Genomic DNA, 18,056 nt, shown 5'->3' with positions numbered 1-18,056 from the left:
GATTAGATAGAGATAATACATATAGTAAATATGTGACACTTACATATCCGCATCATTGATTCAGTATGTCCACTCATGAAGATGTAAAGTATTTGAAGGTCCAATGGTGAAAGAATGCAGATGTTCTTAGTGTCAAAGTGCTTGAAAGTGATAAAAAAAAAAAAAAAAACTGCACAAAGAGCTGTGCTGAAAGCATTTTACTGAATATAGTAGTTGTGAATATATCTGATTTACTTTTTCATGGCTTGTACCTGCTGCAGCACACTGAGCCAGCCGTCAGTTAGTCCGGACAGCCGGTGCTACTGTGTGTCTCGGACCAGGAGGCTATGTTTCGGAGCTGATGGAAATCCAACTAATCTGCTCAGTGTTGGGCCACAGCTTCTGCCAAATATTGAACAGCTGCATGCTGAGCAGCAGACGTAGCCTTTACCTTTGTGGGGCAGTGGGGAATATTTTGCTACAGGATATTGTCCTTCTAACTTTGTTATAGTACAAACAACTTTTACAGTATTTAAGCAATTAGATAAGTTAATTCTGAAGGGTTCATAAAACTTACCTGGAAATTTTGACTTTTATACATGAAATACTGAAAAATCCAAATTTAAAAAGAAGTGTTTACAGTTTAAAATAAAGTCCAAAATATTGTAACATCAATAGAAACAGGAAATTAAACGTCTTTATCGTGAAATGGGTATATATGGGTATACACAGCCACATCACCAGTTATACTGTGCCACCACATCGTCCCAGTTGTTTGTCTTATTTTTTTTTTGTCCTCTCGTTCACTTTTTTGGGGGGGTCAATCGAGTTGCACGGATTATGAATCAAAATAATGTTTAAAGCAATTTAAAATTTTCTGAAGCAATAAGAAGTCTTATTTCATTCGAGTGATAAATAACACGAGCAGAGAGCCACTATACCTTCGGAATTTAAAAACTGCAAGAGAGCCCGTGGCTGAGCTGCCAGGTACCGTATAAACAAAGAATACAAGCTGTGCAGCAGCACTCTCTGGGGACCCAAGCAAAAGGAAGTGAAAAATGTAGGGTTTGGGGTGGCCTTGGCAATGGAGAGCATATATGTATATATATGATCTGACTTAACAAGCCAAACCTCAATAGAAAAATCTAATAGAATCTTGCGTCACAAACAACCGTGTCAAATTAATTCAAGGGATATCGTCGTAGATTAATTGAGTTAATTCATATAGTGGATTCACCGCAGACTCTTTAATTAAAGGACCCAATGTTCACGGGGGCTAAGTACTCAGAAAGGATTTATAATTAGGGGATTACGATGGTAATGGTCTTAATAGCCTAACAAAAGTTTGATGATCTATAGGGGAAACTGGGGCAGGGTGAGTAACTTTTCTTTTTCAGGATCACTGCATGAGGGTGAATCCAGTGTGGATATACTGTATGTAACAGTTTTAAATATATATAGAAATTTTAAACATTTTAATGACATATGAAGGTTTCTTTCCATAGATTTATTTTACTGGAACAATGGATGCAAACAATGTTGGAGATTATTTTTTTATGTTTGTATTGTAGTGTAATGAAAATGACAAATGACAAACTGAATGGGATTGTATAATCATTTGCTTTTCAATTCTCCAATCTGACTTTAAATACTATATGTGTCCAGTTTTTCTTCACTTATTACACGGAGAAACAGATACCAATTTTAATTTTGATCTGATCTGGATTGTGCATAAGGAAGCGAAATAAAACGTCATTTAAATGAAGGTGCAAAATCTAATTTACCTGTGTGTCCCAATGTGAAATCTCATCAAATCACATTGTAATATGTTGTGCTTATTTTGTGTGTTATTCTATTGCCTTTCATCCAGATGTGCATGAAGTGAGAGTGACAGCATTTTGACAGTGTAATTATATTAGGAATTTAGTTTAGAACTGAATTTTGCAATGGTGGCGAACTGGACTGTACCCCATGTAGTTTCACTGCTTTGGAACAGAAAGTGGAAGTGTGCCTAATGTCGTTGGTTATTGAGTATGTACTCAATAACTATGACTATGACTTTCAGTGACATGCATCTTTATGCTCATTTAGGGCTGGGATTTGCGGACTAGTGGGAATAAATGACCATGTGGCACAGAGGCCCTGGATGGCTTGCGCATGAGTGTGTGTGTGTGTGTGTGTGTGTTCGTGCATGTGTGTGTGTGTGTGTGTGTGTGTGTGTGTGTACACGTGTGTTGCTTTGGAGCATGGAGCCATCTACTCCCACTGGCCATCTGTACTTGTTGTTCCCCATACAGGTCGAACATATCTAGCAGTTCTAAGATTAGTCTATGAGCCAACCTACCTAACATGATTACTTGCGGTACAAAATGAGTACATTAGATACAGAGTTTAATCCATTTTGAGAAAAGAATTTGCTGCTTGTTTAGAAGGATTACACCATTATTTGTTTCAATGCAAACATTAAAAGACAGAAAAGCATGTGACAATGACATTGAGGAATTTTCCAAAAACATATTGCTTACATATTGCATGTCAGAGCAATGTGGCTCCTGCGGCACATGCGCATGATTTCAAATACCGTCACAAAATTCAATTAAGTTCTTCCTTTTTCTGAGGGAATCATTGTTTGGGTCTAAAAAATTAAATTGTGTTAATACTTAAGGCGGACAAGCTGTACACAGGTCTGACAAGACATTTGCAGCCCTCAGTGATTTCTCAAGAGGCGCAGTTAGGATTTGCTGAGGGTAATAGGGTTCGCCTTCCAGTAAAACGGCTTGTGCAACAAAAGCCAGCTGACTGTTGGCTTCCTTCAGTGTTTACACCCCCTCCGCCTGGGATGCTGAATATTTGTTTTTGTTGTTTCTCTTCTCCCCTTCAATAGACTAGGTATATGTGGGCACCTATATAACTGAATAACTAAATGTAAAGTGAGAGGCAATTAGTCACGCATCTCAATACACATTTAAGCTACGCCTACTACCACATGTGGATGCTTGACACGTGCCTTTGCTGTTGTACATTGTATATAAAACTATATTGAACTTTTTGTGCCGATTTGACATATAGTTCAATGATGTGTTTAGTTTAATTGGGCAAAATAAAAACAATCGTGAAAGCTTTATATTTATTTCCAGACCCTAATTCCTCACTCACTTCCCAATGAGGTAGGTGTGGTGCAAACTAATTAAATGTGCTCATTTACTGCAATCAACCCTGCCTGGTCTAGTGGACTCTGCTGAATTCACTTCCCGCATATGTGTATTCCCAATGACATCATACGTATATTCATGCCCCGCCATTTTATTACAAGCTGTCCTTTACATCATTGAACTCCTGCAATCATATTTTCCCGGCTTCTGTGAGAGCGTGACTCGAAACGTAAATGTGCCAGCGCAGCAAACGGCACAGCTCAATTGTGTATTCTATTAGGCAGATCTGCACTACTCCCAAAAGCGATGGTGCAATTATATGCATCAGAGAGTTGCAGTGGAAAGATCTTCGTAGGCTTGAATAATGGAACTCAATAAAGACATCATTAGGAAAAGAATCTATCAAATCATTGTCTATTCTACAATGTACGGCATATAGATACATGGAAGTTCATCTTAAGTTTGAGAAGTTGTTCACCTCTTTTCCAACTTAAGAGTATTTTCAGGCCTTTGGAGCTAAATACTTATTGAGTGTGAGGCAATACTGAAATGTATTGCCTCTGCCTGTCACTGCAAGGGCCTTACTTTCTCGTGAACCGGTTTCATCAGAAGCCATGAAGCCTGCAAGCCTTAAAATGGAAGGGAAACGGAAATGCAGGCTAACTGCACCAGTTTTAAACATTCACCCTCAAACAAACATCTCCTGACAATTGTTGGCCAAGGCTATTAGTGCTTTGAATGTGTTAGCAAAAGAGGCAGGAAGAGGAGGAAGCTGGGAGGGAAATAAAAGAGGTTTTAAAAAAGGAGGGTCATTGATGGGTCACTGCCGCTGCTCATTAAATTATTAGTGCATTAAAGCGAGAAGGGAATTCTTGCTCTGCTGTTCTCAATATGCAGATTGTTCGTCACTTCACCTCTATGTTGAAAAGCCCACTAATCTCAGTTGGATTCTCAATAAACAAGATGTACTTGCATGGAAATAAGGTAGAATAATTTGCATGAATGAGATGGAGTTAAGCCTTCCACTAAATTATATTTTTTTTAGAAACAGGAAAAGTGTGGTGCATTGTGTGGTGCATTCTAAAGGTTTCCTATTTGTTGTTTTTATTCATTGTTGTTTGTTCTTTTCTTACTCAATAAATGTAGTCATTGCAATTTGTTAACAATTCCACTCTTACATTATAAATAGTATATCTGAATTTAACATGGACAAAGTGAAATTGTTTAAAGCCAGACATCAAAAGCATCAGTGTGCATCAGTGTGCATCCTGCATCGTGCTGCACTGTGCTAAATTGCTGCCTGAAAATTGTAATGTTTTGAATTGCTTACAAGCCAACAAACAAAGTAACAGCTGTTTGAAAACTGCAGTTGTGTTTGGATTTTTTATTCCTTCATTACCCTCAGTTGATTGTGCTACAACCCATGCAGGTAAACAATTTAGCTAACCCTAGTATGTAACAGCATAAAGAGACTTCAGTATTTTATCCAGGATTTGCTGAGAGAAGAAACACAACGAAAGAAAACAAAAATCAGCATGCCCTTGTAATTGTTCACAAAAGCAACACACAATGCCTCCTTTTGTTTCTGTTAGATGCTGATGAATTGAGGTAGGTAGAAATGACGTGGACCTCCACTATTAGAAGGTGCTTTCATGCACACTCAATGGTGTTGGCTCGTGAGTGAACGATTCGTTCAAAATAACGAATTTCTTTTCCGTGAACGAGTGAACGAATCACTCCCTAAAGTGATTTCCTTAAAGTAGTGTCCTTGGTGTAGTGGTTAATACTCTGTACTCTCACCCCAGCGACCCGGGTTCATAATCCCAATGAGACCTAAAATAATTTATCATAGAAAAATTTGCAACACAGTTGCTCGTGTGCTGCCCCATATAACCATTCTATTTGCTTGTGAGCTGCTCCATAAAACCATATAGATTCCATGTAATGGAAGTGAGGGTTCCATTGTGTAGTGGTTAGTACTCTGGACTCTCACCCGAGTGACTTGGGTTCAAAGCCCAGTGAGACCTAAAATGTTTTATCATGGAAAAATTTGCAACACAGTCACTTCTGTGCTGCACCCTATAACCATTCTATTTGCTTGTGAGCTGCTCCATAAAACCATATATATTCCATTTAATGTGAGTGTGGGTTCCATAGTGTAGTAGTTAGTGCTCTGGACTCTCACCTGAATGACCTCGGTTCAAATCCCAGTGAGACCTCAAACATTTTATCATAGAAACATTTGCAACACAGTTGCTCGTGTGCTGCCCCATATAACCATTATAACTATTTGCTTGTGAGCTGCTCCATAAAACCATATAGATTCCATGTAAAGAAAGTCAGGGTTCCATTGTGTAGTGGTTAGTACTCTGGACTCTCACCCCAGCGACTTGGGTTCAAATCCCAGTGAGACCTCAAATGTTTTATCATACGGAAAAAGCTAAGTGAAAGTGAACTTTACGTCAGTGTCACTGTTAGTAAAAGCACACAGCAACTAGTGATGTGCATTCCAGTTCTTTTAAGTGAACTGAATCTTTAGAATCAGTTCATTCAAAAGATTCGTTCAAAGGAATCTGCCCCATATATCCATTTTAACTATTTGCTTGTGAGCTGCTCCATAAAACCATATGAATTCCATTCTGGGAGCGAGGCTTCCATAGTGTAGTGGGCAGTGCTCTGCACTCTCACCCCAGCAGCTCGGGTTCAAATCCCAATGACACCTAAAGTATTTTATCAAAGAAATATTTGCAACACAGTTCCTTGTGTGCTACCCTATTTAACTATTTGCTTGTGAGCTGATCCATAAAATCATATTTATTCCATGCAATGTAAGCAAGGGTTCCATAGTGTAGTGGTTAGTGCTCTGGACTCTAACCCCAATGACCCGGGTTCAACTCCCATTAGGACTTCAAATGTTTTATCATAGAACATTTGCAACACAGTTGCTAGTCTGCTGCCCCATGTAACCATTATAACTATTTGCTTGTGAGCTGATCCATAAAACCATATATATTCCAGGTAACTTATGTGAGGCTTCCAGAGTGTAGTGGTTAGTGCTCTGGACTCTCACCCCAACGACTCGAGTTCAAATCCCATTGGGACATAGTATATTTTATCATAGAAAATTTGCAACACAGTTGCTCGTGTGCTGCCCCATATAACCATACACCTGCCTAAAGCTTAGGGCTGGGGTTAGAGCTAGGCTTAGGGGTAGACCTAGGGTTAGAGCTAAGGTTATAACTAGGGTTAGAGCTAGGCTTAGGGCTAGGGTTAGTGTTAGGGTTAGGGCTAGGGTTAGACCTAGGGTTAGGGTCAAAGCTAAGTTTAGGGTTAGGGTTAGAGCTAGGGTTAGAGCTAGGGTTAGGGTTAGGGTTATAGCTAGGGTTAGGGGTAGAGCTTGGGTTAGCCTTAGGGTCAGGGTTAGGGTTCGAGCTAGGGTTAGGGTTAGAACACTAGCTAGGGTTAGAGTTAGAGCTAGGGTTAGGATTAGAGCTAGGGTTAGGATTAGAGCTAGGGTTAGGGTTAGGGTTAGAGCTAGGTTTAGGGTTAGAGCTAGGTTTAGGGTTAGGGTTAGAGCTAGGGTTAGGGTTAGAGCTAGGGTTAGTGTTAGGGTTAGAGCGAGGGTTAGGGTTAGAGCTAGGGTTAGGGTTAGACCTAGGGTTAGGGTCAGAGCTAAGGTTAGGGTTAGAGCTAGGGTTAGGGTTAGAATTAGAGCTAGGGTTAGGGTTAGTGCTAGGGTTAGGGTTAGAGTTAGGGCTAGGGTTAGGATTAGAGCTAGGGTCAGGGTTAGGGTTAGAGTTAGGGCTAGGGTTAGGGGTGGAGCTAGGGTTAGCCTTAGGGTCAGGGTTAGGGTTACAGCTAGGGTTAGGGTTAGAACTAGGGTTAGGGTTAGGGTTAGACCTAGGGTTAGGTTTAGAGCTAGGGTTAGGGTTAGAGCTAAGGTTAGGGTTAGAGCTAGGGTTAGTGTTAGGGTTAGAGCGAGGGTTAGGGTTAGAAATAGGGTTAGGGTTAGGGTTAGACCTAGGGTTAGGGTTAGAGCTAAGGTTAGTGTTAGAGCTAGGGTTTGGGTTAGAGTTAGAGCTAGGGTTAGGGTTAGGGTTAGAGTTAGAGCTAGGGTTAGGATTAGAGCTAGGGTTAGAGCTAGGGTTAGGGTTAGGTTTAGAGCTAGGGTTAGGGTTAGAGCTAGGGTTAGGGTTAGAGCTAGGGTTAGGGTTAGAGCTAGGGTTAGAGTTAGGGCTAGGGCTAGAGCTAGGGTTAGGTTTAGAGCTAGGGTTAGGGTTAGAGCTAGGGTTAGGGTTAGAGCTAGGGTTAGGATTAGAGCTACGGTTAGAGCTAGGGTTAGGGTTAGAGCTAGGGTTAGTGTTAGGGTTAGAGCCAGGGTTAGGGTTAGAGCTCGGGTTAGGGTTAGGGTTAGAGCTAGGGTTAGGTTTAGAGCTAGGGTTAGGGTTCGGGTTAGAGCTAGGATTAGTGTTAAGGTTAGAGCTAGGGTTAGGGTTAGACTTAGGCTTAGAGTTAGAGCTAGGGTCCATAAAACCATATATATTCCATAGATTGTGAGGAAGAGTTCCATAGTGTCGTGGTTAGTGCTCTGGACTCTCACCCCAGCGACCCGGGTTCAAATCCCAGTGAGACCTAAATTATTTTATCATAGATAAATTTCCAACACAGTTGCTCGTGTGATGCCCCATGTATATATTTGTTTGTGAGCTGCCCCATAAATCCATATATATTCCATGCAATGTGAGTGAGGGTTCCATAGTGTAGTGGTTAGTGCTCTGGACTGCAATCCCAGCGACCTGGGATCGAATTCCAGTGAGACTTGAAATATTTTATCATAGAAAAATTGCAACCCAGTTGCTCGTGTGCTGCCCCATATAAACATTGTAAATATTTGCTTCTGAGCTGCTCCATAAAACCATATATATTCCATGCACTGTAAGCGAGGGTTCCATAGTGTACTGGTTAGTGCTCTGGACTCTCACTCCAGCGACCCGGGTTCAAATCCCATTGGGACCTAAAACGTTTTATCATAGGGAAAAAGCTAAGTGAAAGTGAAAAGTGCCACACCCGCCCTCACCCCCACCTCCTAATTCACTGTTTGATCTGTGACGTCACTTGGACACTCCATTAAGTACACCGCCATTTTCAAGTGTACCAATAACAGGCCACTTTATTAGGGAAATATCATGGTCAAAGGTCACAGGTGTCAAGCTCTAACGAAGGAATCTTGGAAAACATGTTGGAATGCGGCCCTGAGGACTAGAGCTTGACACCTGTGACCTTTGACCATGATATTTCCCTAATAAAGTGTGTACCTAATGCAGAGTCCATGTGATTCCCTCGTTAAATGCACCTGCGTGAAAAGTTTTAGCTCCTGCAGAACGTGAAAATGACCAAAAACTTTTCACGCAGGTGCACTTAACGAGGGACTCTTTTGGAATGCGGCCCCAAGGACTAAAGCTTGACACCTGTGACCTTTAACCATGATATTTCCCTAATAAAGTGGCCTGTTATTAGGTACACTTGAAAATGGCGGTGTACCTAATGGAGTGTCCGTGTGATTCCCTCGTTAAGTGCACCTGCGTGAAAAGTTTTAGCTCCTGTAGTACGTGAAAATGACCAAAAACTTTTCACGCAGGTGCACTTAACGAGGGACTCTTGGAAAACATGTTGGAATGCGGCCCCGAGGACTAGAGCTTGTCACCTATGACCTTTGACCATGATATTTCCCTCATAAAGTGGCCTGTTATTAGGTACACTTGAAAATGGCGGTGTACCTAATGGAGTGTCCGTGTGATTCCCTCGTTAAGTGCACCTGCGTGAAAAGTTTTAGCTCCTGTAGAACGCGAAAATGACCAAAAACTTTTCACGCAGGTGCACTTAACGAGGGACTCTTGGAAAACATGTTGGAATGCGGCCCCGAGGACTAGAGCTTTACACCTGTGACCTTTGACCATGATATTTCCCTAATAAAGTGGCCTGTTATTAGGTACACTTGAAAATGGTGGTGTACCTAATGGAGTGTCCATGTGAGTCCCTCGTGCACATCACTAGTACAAATCAGTGCAGACGACCACTGACTTCCAGGTTGAAATAGCCGACTGGATAATGAAGCGGCCTCTTGCTTGGTAAGGTCTTAGTTCGATCCCAAGAGAGATTTTATACAAAAATGTGCTTTTATTGTGCAATTAACCCTTTATCTATTTATTAAATTTTTTTTTACCTCTTGTAGTGTACCTATTAAGTGTCCATGAGGTGTACCTACACATATTGTCATATAAAGCAGTTAACCAAATGTCTGATTTTTATGTTTTAATTGGCGAATAAAAAAAAACAAGGAATGAAACACCAGACAAGTTTTAACATAAATGTTTATTTGAAAATAATAATAATATTAAAAGTAAATTTCAAACCAGCAATCTAATGTGAAATTGCAGTAGATATATTGGATAACAATATTTAGGCGTATATATGCATACATGTTATTCAAAAACTACTACAAGTGTTATAAAATCAAGATTACCCTAAGAGAAGCATAATCTCCCTGTTGTTGCATAACGACGCATCCCTTCATGTAATAAAGTTAGCCGTTAGCTTGGAGAAAACGTGCATATAAGAAGTGGTGTTTCAGTTAGTGGTTCTTTCTTTCCTTGGCAAATCGTAAATCTACATTCTGGCTTACATATTCCTTACACTGTCTAAAACCGTTTTTCAAAAACTGTCACTTTCATTCACAAAAGAAATACAATTTAAAGAATATTTAGTATTTATTTTTATTCAATTATTCGACTATCCATATATATATATATATATATATATATATATATATATAGGAATAGAACTTTACACCTGTTGTTGTAATATAACTGATTTTAATATAGAAGCTGGTGTAACACTTAACAGATTTTTGTTGGTGGTGTGCCTCGAGATTTTTTCCAATGAAAAGGTGTGCCGTGAATGAAAAAAGGGTGGGAAACACTGTTGTATTGTATTGACGTGTATGGGTCGTTTCCACGGGATGTTGTAGAAAAAAACAAAACAAAAAAACAAAGCAAACAAAAAAAAAAACGGATCAGTGTGTGTGTGTGTGTGTGTGTGTGTGTGTGTGTGTGTGTGTGTGTGTGGTAAGGGGGGGGTCGTTTGAACGAATCTTTTGAGAAAACTGATTCTAAAGATTCAGTTCACCTAACAGAACTGGAATGCACATCACTAACACCCAACATCTTGCCTTTGGTGTTTGTGGTGATCTATCCATTTTTCATGTCTTCATGCATTATTTACACACCACAATGGTCCCCCTTGTTGGTGTTTCCATGGAGAATGTATTAAGAAGCAAAACTGGAATGAGTTGCCTCACATATAACTCATTCTGAAGCTTTGATCAAAGTACATTAGTTTCCAGCTCAGCGTCAATAATTATATTTTTGAACCTGGATTAGATGTGGCATGCAAATTAGTTAGAATGGTATATTGTAGTAAAAAGTATAGTGTGAAGCTTGAATGGTAAAAATGGCTTGGACAAACAGCAATATTATACTTTATTAGGTACAATAGATCTAACGACATCAATAGATTGGTATTAATTTTCATTTTGGAATATTTCTTTATTGAATATTCATGATTATATTTGTATAATTATTTTGATAACTTTTTTTTTTTCCCTTCATGGTGAGCGCAATCTCGTGTTTCCGGATTGTGCAGGTGTACCAAATGCTTGGATCGATTTATCACATGACTAAGGGCATGTATGATCCTTCTGGATGCACAAAATCCACGTGGCTGCTATTCATAATGTCAAATAGTGCTTGTGAATAACAACATCACGTTTGATGGCAAGCTATTGTCAATTTTGTGAGTTCTTTATCTCCGGAGAACATCAGCTTTCCTCAGGCCTGCACACATATATCACTGTCACTCTATCTTCAAGATGCATGGGTGCTCTCAAAGAGAGTGTGTGTGTTTTGTGGTTCAACTTCAGGATGCATCATTTGTCTTCTTCAACACCTTCAGTAATCACCTGAGGGACACTACACACTGTGCATGCACTTCCTTCCTTCCTTCTGTGTGTGTGTTTTGTTTATTCTTAGTGTGTGATTTGTGTCTTTGTGTGATGGGGGTTGCAGATTTTTTAAAAAATCATAAAAAATCTTGTGCAAAATATGGCCAAGAGTAGATGTGCGCATCTTTTTGAGCTTCCTAAACATCATAAGAGCCATCAATTACCTAGAGAGACCATGTAATGAAACATCTGTCCTCTATCTTTTGTTGTCTTCAGACATTATGTCTTCTCTCTTTATTTGCTCAAGGCACTGATCCCTTCATGCATGAGGTCTTATCATAATCATGCTTTGTTTCAAATTTGTTCCCACTCTTTTGAACATTAAAGCTCCTAATGAGCTCGCGATCGAGCAAAGTTTTTGCCCAAGTACTGGAGAAATACATACAGCGAGGTAATTATGTTATTGTTTTTGCATTATGGTGTTGTTTGATTTTGTTTTATTATTGAACTTAGTTTAATTAGGTCTCTTGTTGTCTAATCTTTTGCTTCAAGCTGCTTTTCTCCGCTTTGGTTCGCCTGTTGAGCCATTTGCAAGCATACACACATCTGTTTCCCTGTTACAGGTTATAAAGTTGCTGGTCACTGCGAGCCCCTGTGATATCTTGAGAAACAATACACAGTGTGTGCTTGTTTGAGTTGGAGAAAGGGCGGGTATGAAGTAAGAAAACGAAGAAAGGTCCTAATCGAATGAGGTTGAGAAGGTCTGCTGGTTCATGCCCTTGAAATATCTTTATCTTTTGTCCCTTGAGAATGATGTCAGCTTAGGAGGCTGTTTGGTGCAGCAGAAAAGGTCACCGGCTCATTTCCCTCAGGAACCTTCTAATGCTTTATTAATAAATGCTAACGGGAAGTTTGCAGTTCTGTTGCTGAGCTTGACAGGTGCACCATTCGACTGTGCTGACAGAATTTGCCACCTTTATGGCAAGTTAAAAATTATGTGGCAATTAACTTCGTTGATGAAGCCAACAAATGAGAAATACAATAATTGCACCCTTTTTAAAAGACTACACGACATGGGAAGTTCATGGTGTGCTTTATTCAATGGCAATATCTGATCCTGTTTAGGACGATAAGAAAGCTGGCGTCCATCACAGTTAACTTTCAATGTCGTTTTTACCCCTCACTAACCACCTGTGAATCACAGGACTGATGCATAAATATAGACAACTAATCATTGAACTTTGAGATTTATACCTACTGGGTTAAAATATAGGCTTCACATACTACATGCTTACACATATAGGACTACTTACTGGTTGTGGCTGGATGGACTACTGGTTGTGAGTGGAGGACTTCCAGAGTGCCGAGATGCTCTTGAGCACAGCGCCAGAATGTTCTGTTGCTCTGTGGTGTGCTAATCCTGTATATAGCCTAGGACTAGTCATTAAATTATTTGCCCCCCCAGCCCTTCACTTCTGGAAAAACAGATGAGAATGACATTATTCAAAACAAGTTTTGTTTTTTCCCCCTTCTGGATTTTCTTTATTTCTCCTGACACCAAACAAGCTTTGATTTTTCTTCCTCCAGCAGCTGAAAAAAAAAAAAAAGTCTTTCAGATAATGTCAAGAATTTCCATGTCCCTTTTGTTTGTATGGATCAAAAGGTAAACAGTCTCGCTCTCACACGGTCTTTTTTCATGCAGAGTGGTACAAACAAGTTTGGCGACCTTGGCAAAATATTTGTGGATATTCAAATTTCCAACATGTGGATGAATCATATTTTTGAAAAGAGCAATTTTTTTTTTTTTTTTTAAACCATAAGACAAATCGCTCAGCCTTTGTGTAGCACCATCACTTTATCCATTACATTGTGTTCTTCTTTTGTTGACACATGGCAAATGCACTCTATTCCACTGAATAAGTGAAATAATATTGTAGCTGGCAACCTCAGCCACAGGTCAGCAGAAGACACAGGTCTTGTTTATTCAATCATTAAGTTTCCTCCTATGGGTCGCTCTCACTTGTTCGTCTTGCTGCCTCTTGTCTACAACTGTCTCATGCCTGGACATTGTAAGCACTTTGTTCAATCAGATGGGAGCTGCAGCGCACAACCTGCATGCTTCATTCTCTATCACTGCTTTTGCTTTCCTTATTCCATCAAGCTGCAGTGTTAATGGAGGCAGCCCTCCAACAATGACCAAGGACTTCTCAAAATCAATAATGGATGTCGCGTTGTTGTTCCTTTCATAATATGCTACTTTGTAGAAGCTTTGTTTATTTATTGCATGCCAAGAATTTAAAAAAAAAAAAAAAAAACACACAATTACGAGCCGGAGCTTAACAATATAAATCATTTGCAGTTTGCCACATGAATGCATTTATTAATCCTGCTCTGTATTCATTAAGCAACTTCCATTTTCCATACCACCTCTTCATTAGGGTCACGGGTTAGCTGGAGATTATGCCAACTCACTTTGTGTGAGAATCGTGGTGCACCCTAGAGTGGTCCCCAGCCAAAAGCAAAGAATTCATAGAACGCCTCTAATTAAATGTGAACATAATATGATTAATTAATCAATTTAGAGACAGCAGCTGAAGGAGACAACAAGCCAAGAACACTGCGGGAATCTCTTATTGTCTGATATTTAACGATATATTGTAAATAATGTACGTGAATTTGTGTCACCATCTGTTACTAGGCAGAATGCAATTGTTTGCGTCCTCTCACTATGCAGTTTCCTTAGCAAATTTTGACGGGGGGGGGGTGATCAGAGTCATTTTACGTTTTACGCTTTAGGATGGATATGCATCATTTTATAGCGATATATATTTCATGTCAATTCAATGGTGATGCTATTAAGATGTGCAAATGTGAAGGGGACAAACAAATTTCAAAACTAACCATGCAAAATACGTAGTACTAGAAAACTGATGTTTTTTTTTTTTTTTTAGCACCAACTTTATCCAAACGTTTATCTTGAAACAGAGCAAATATACCAAATTTACTCCTCAAAACCACCACTCCCCATTGTCTTCATCTAGTTTTTGTTTCATAGAAGTAGATGAAAATGTACTGGCTACAATGTGATTTCACTGACTGAATGTCAAGGTGTTTTCACGTAGACCTCCATACTCATGCTAGTTCCCTCATTCTTTGCCTTGGCCAACATCATCGTCATCATCTGTGGGCGCTCCTATGCAATAACACTGAGGACCTGAGGATGTAGATGAGCAGCAAATTCACATAAAACAACTCTTAATCTTGCACAACAACAGCATCCTTGACTGCATACTTGGACTATATCTATCGCTCCTCTTTTTTATTACACAGCCTTTTATCTGCAGGCACCCGTGTCCCTGGAAATTTGAAAAACCAATGATTATGCAACATTTTGTATTTAGAGCCCTTTTTGTGTTATATAGTGTTTTACATAAGCATTAAAAAGGAGATGAAATTATTCAGTAATACTACAAGTACTGCCTAATGGCTGAGTCTGCATGTAAAGCACTTGAAGAATGGCATTAGGGGGCTTTTATAGTTTCCAAGAGTCATTTTGTCTCCCATTTTGATGAGAAACTAAATTGTTGAAAGCTATTCTTCCTCTGCGAATCTGCCTCCTGCTTTTAAATTGATACACATTTCGACATCAAACGGTGGCCAAATAGTAAAACTAATACTCACATTTAGCAGTGCGTATACCTTCACACAGAATATATGATGCTCAGGTCACAAAAGTACAGAACAAAGAAAACCGCCTGTGACGAACCAGAATAAGAACAGAAGGATAATTCAGTGCTTCGTGGATGGATGTAGAAATGGGACAACAGAAACAGCGTTGGGTAGAATATGTAAAAGAAAATATGTTTTTCGCATACATTTTTCTTCATGTGATTCAAAGATTATTTACCTTTAACAAGTATGCAATAGTGAGTTGTTGTTTTGATTATACTCTGCAGGCTTGTGTTCTCTTTTGATAGTTTGAGTTATAATAGCGCCACTTACTACTTCCAAGAATGAAAACGGTAGTGCTACCATAATTATATTCGATGTGTCGTCATTTTGATAAACACAAAGTAACCAAGCTGCCAACTAAAATACACAAAACCATGATGATTTGAGTAAACCTGGCAACAAGTTTGAATGGCTCATTTATTGCCATCCAGGCCTTTTTGGTATTGTATTGAGTGCATAACTACAGAAACTACTATTCAATACAGTATGGTTAGACAAACAAACATATAAAGAGTTCTTTTGTTTTTTTGTTAACAGCTTGGTGACAGTCTGCGTTTGTACAGCTGCATAACCCTAAGTAATGTAAAATAAAAAAGGCATTTAGTTTGTTTTAATGCTCAATAACAAATATCAAATAAAGCCCTAATCAACAATAGATCAATGCTTGCAGTTTTACTTTCTTTCAATCGGTCATCTGAGCTTTAATGAAACATTTGAGCTGACATGCGACTGTTGTGATTTTAGCACAGCTGTGCCATATGTTAGATTTCTGTTATTATAACAGTTCATTATTGCACTTTGAAAATGTAGCTCAGTGGATCTGTCGTCCCAAAATTTGAAAATTGTTTATGTGATAGTGTTATGCCGCTGAACTGATTCATCAACTTGAGTTGAGCTTAGACGGCCGGGAGTGGCTCCCATCCCGAGAATCCCGTGGGATTCACGAAAAAAAATGGCAGCCTCTGGACCAGATAGACAGCGACCATAGGGTCGACCTGCTTCATCATTTGCAATCCTCCCATTCACTTGCTGACTGATGAATTAATTATTAAAACAACTGAAACCCAAGTTAAGTTAATAAAACGGTGGGTCAAGTGAGATTGATTTGTTCAATATCGTCCCCGTTATTTCAACCTTTTGTGTTTGTTTCCAAGGGCCCATCTGGTGCTATCCATAGGCCTGCACCAGCGTGACCTCATCAAGCTGTGCTTACTGTGGTAAAATTCTGCTGTGAAAGCGAGTTGCACAGCTTCTGCAAAGAGCTGCTCTTGAGTCCCCTCCAAATTCATTTAAGCTGAGTATGCTTGCAGAAGGTATGCACAACCAACCATTCGATGAGAAACCATAGTTGACAGCTGATCCTTCAAAATGAAAGTTTCACGGAAATGGGTGCTTTTTTGGTGTGAGGAAAGCAGAAATACATCTTGAAAGTCAGGCAACTTTCAAAAATAGCTGAGAATGTGATCTAAGTTTAGTAAGCAAGTGAAGTTGTAATAAAGGCAGTGAGCTTAGCAAAGGATAGTCAGGTTGCACGGAGTTCAACCCCCCCAGAAATTCCTCACTTAACAACAAAGATATACTTAGAAGAAGCAATTGACTTATTGTAATTACTCAGCACACAGTCGGCTTGCCCACTTTCAGCACATCTTACAAAGAGAAAAAAGCCTCTGTCGTTATATTATTTGCACTTTGCTTATCTACCCTCACAAATTCGCAGCTTCAAGTGCATATTCGTTGGCAGTGTGAAATAATTAAAACTGACTTTTTTTTTTTTTTAACACAGCCTTTACGTGTTGTTGGTGTGTGGCCAGTGAGCTGTGACAAACTGCAGCTTCCCCCCTACTAAAGCACTGTGCTGAAGAAAAAAAGTAAATATATAGGTAAAATCATTTTAGTAAGCCAACACCACTTTTTTTTTTCATTTGGGGCCACATTGCCTGTTTTATATAGCAAAATCCATAACCCCAAGCAAGGACAACTTAAAAGGAGTTTTAATCAGAGCATTTGACACAACAACCATTAATCAGACAGACAGACGAGTGGACAGACAGACAGACAGACTCCAGATTCCACTTTGTGAAACATTGCCAAGGAAACGAGTTCTGCAGAAACAATGCTGACTGCGACATAGTCAAGCCATGATAATTAGAGGGAGGATAAGTGGTAGTAATTGCAGCTACAGTACATATATGACAGCTTGCATGACTGTGAAGCCATCTATCCTTCCGTTTAATCACACATATAATTATCAGTTCAACTGCATTAAAAGGAACCATACATACAAAATGTGTGAATGTCCATTTTTGATCATGTAACTTGTTCAGAATTGGTCCTTTTGCAACAATAATCTTCCATTTCTGTCCACTTAAACACCGAATACAAACGTGTCAATCCAATCAAAAACAATAATAGGAAACATACTGTACAGTATATCTCTCCTTTAACACATATAAGGCTTTATTCTTTGTAGACGGTAAATGCAGAAACGCTGGCCTATCCTAATTTTTGTGCAGACACGTCTGTTTGGGAATTTGGGAGACTGATCTTTCAGCTTCAAAAAAATTGGTGAGGCATAACAATCGTTACCTGAGCCCTGAGCAATTCAGCATGAATACGCATATTAATCAGAAGGCCGTGTTTATGCTAGTGAGGGCAAAACAAAATATTGAAAAGAAAATTTGGGGGTAAACATCCACAATGGAAACACTCATTTCTATGCATACACGACACAGCATCAGTCATCCAAACATCAGTAACAAAAAAATTGAAATTACACAGATTTAAAACCTCAGCCACTATGCAGAAAGAACATGTATCACATAACGTGCAAACATTGCTTTTTCTTTTTTAAATGGAGGATATGTATTAGTGAACTTCCTCTGGGGGTGATTCCAACCCTGGATGGTGCAACCATTACAACTGATAACGAACATCCATTTTATCCCCGGATTCCTGTTTTCAAAGGTTATTATGGTACGTAATGGGACACGAGGGCAGATGAGTTCAACCTTGATAGAGAAGGTACACAATTGAAGCAAACAGGTTCACTGTGAGAATATGGAAAATGGAAAAGGCCAACATGGATCAGGCTCCTCTGACCCATAACCATTGTGATGTGTCACAAACATTGACTACTGCTACTTCGTCTTTCTTAATGTGTTTGTTGGTGTGTAAATTATATATGTGTGTGTGTG

At 39.4% G+C, this 18,056-nt stretch overlaps 1 long non-coding RNA gene across 2 annotated transcripts in view; it reads right to left on the bottom strand.

The window, feature by feature from the left end:
- Positions 1 to 12,278: 12,278 nt before the first annotated feature.
- LOC148399110 (uncharacterized) overlaps positions 12,279 to 18,056 on the bottom strand; it is a 46,832-nt gene continuing 41,054 nt past the window's right edge. The window contains exon 3 of one of the 2 annotated variants that reach the window (XR_015858126.1): positions 12,279 to 12,720. This is a non-coding gene — a long non-coding RNA (uncharacterized LOC148399110). The remainder of the gene's footprint in view (positions 12,721 to 18,056) is intronic. The other variant, XR_015858124.1, reaches the window with a different exon arrangement.

This window comes from Syngnathus floridae, chromosome 4, assembly GCF_059516105.1.
Source record: "Syngnathus floridae isolate MCC-2025c chromosome 4, RoL_Sflo_1.0, whole genome shotgun sequence".
Lineage (NCBI taxonomy): Eukaryota > Metazoa > Chordata > Actinopteri > Syngnathiformes > Syngnathidae > Syngnathus > Syngnathus floridae.
Note: the sequence above shows the minus strand (reverse complement) of the source record. Positions and strands in the feature narration are given on the sequence as shown.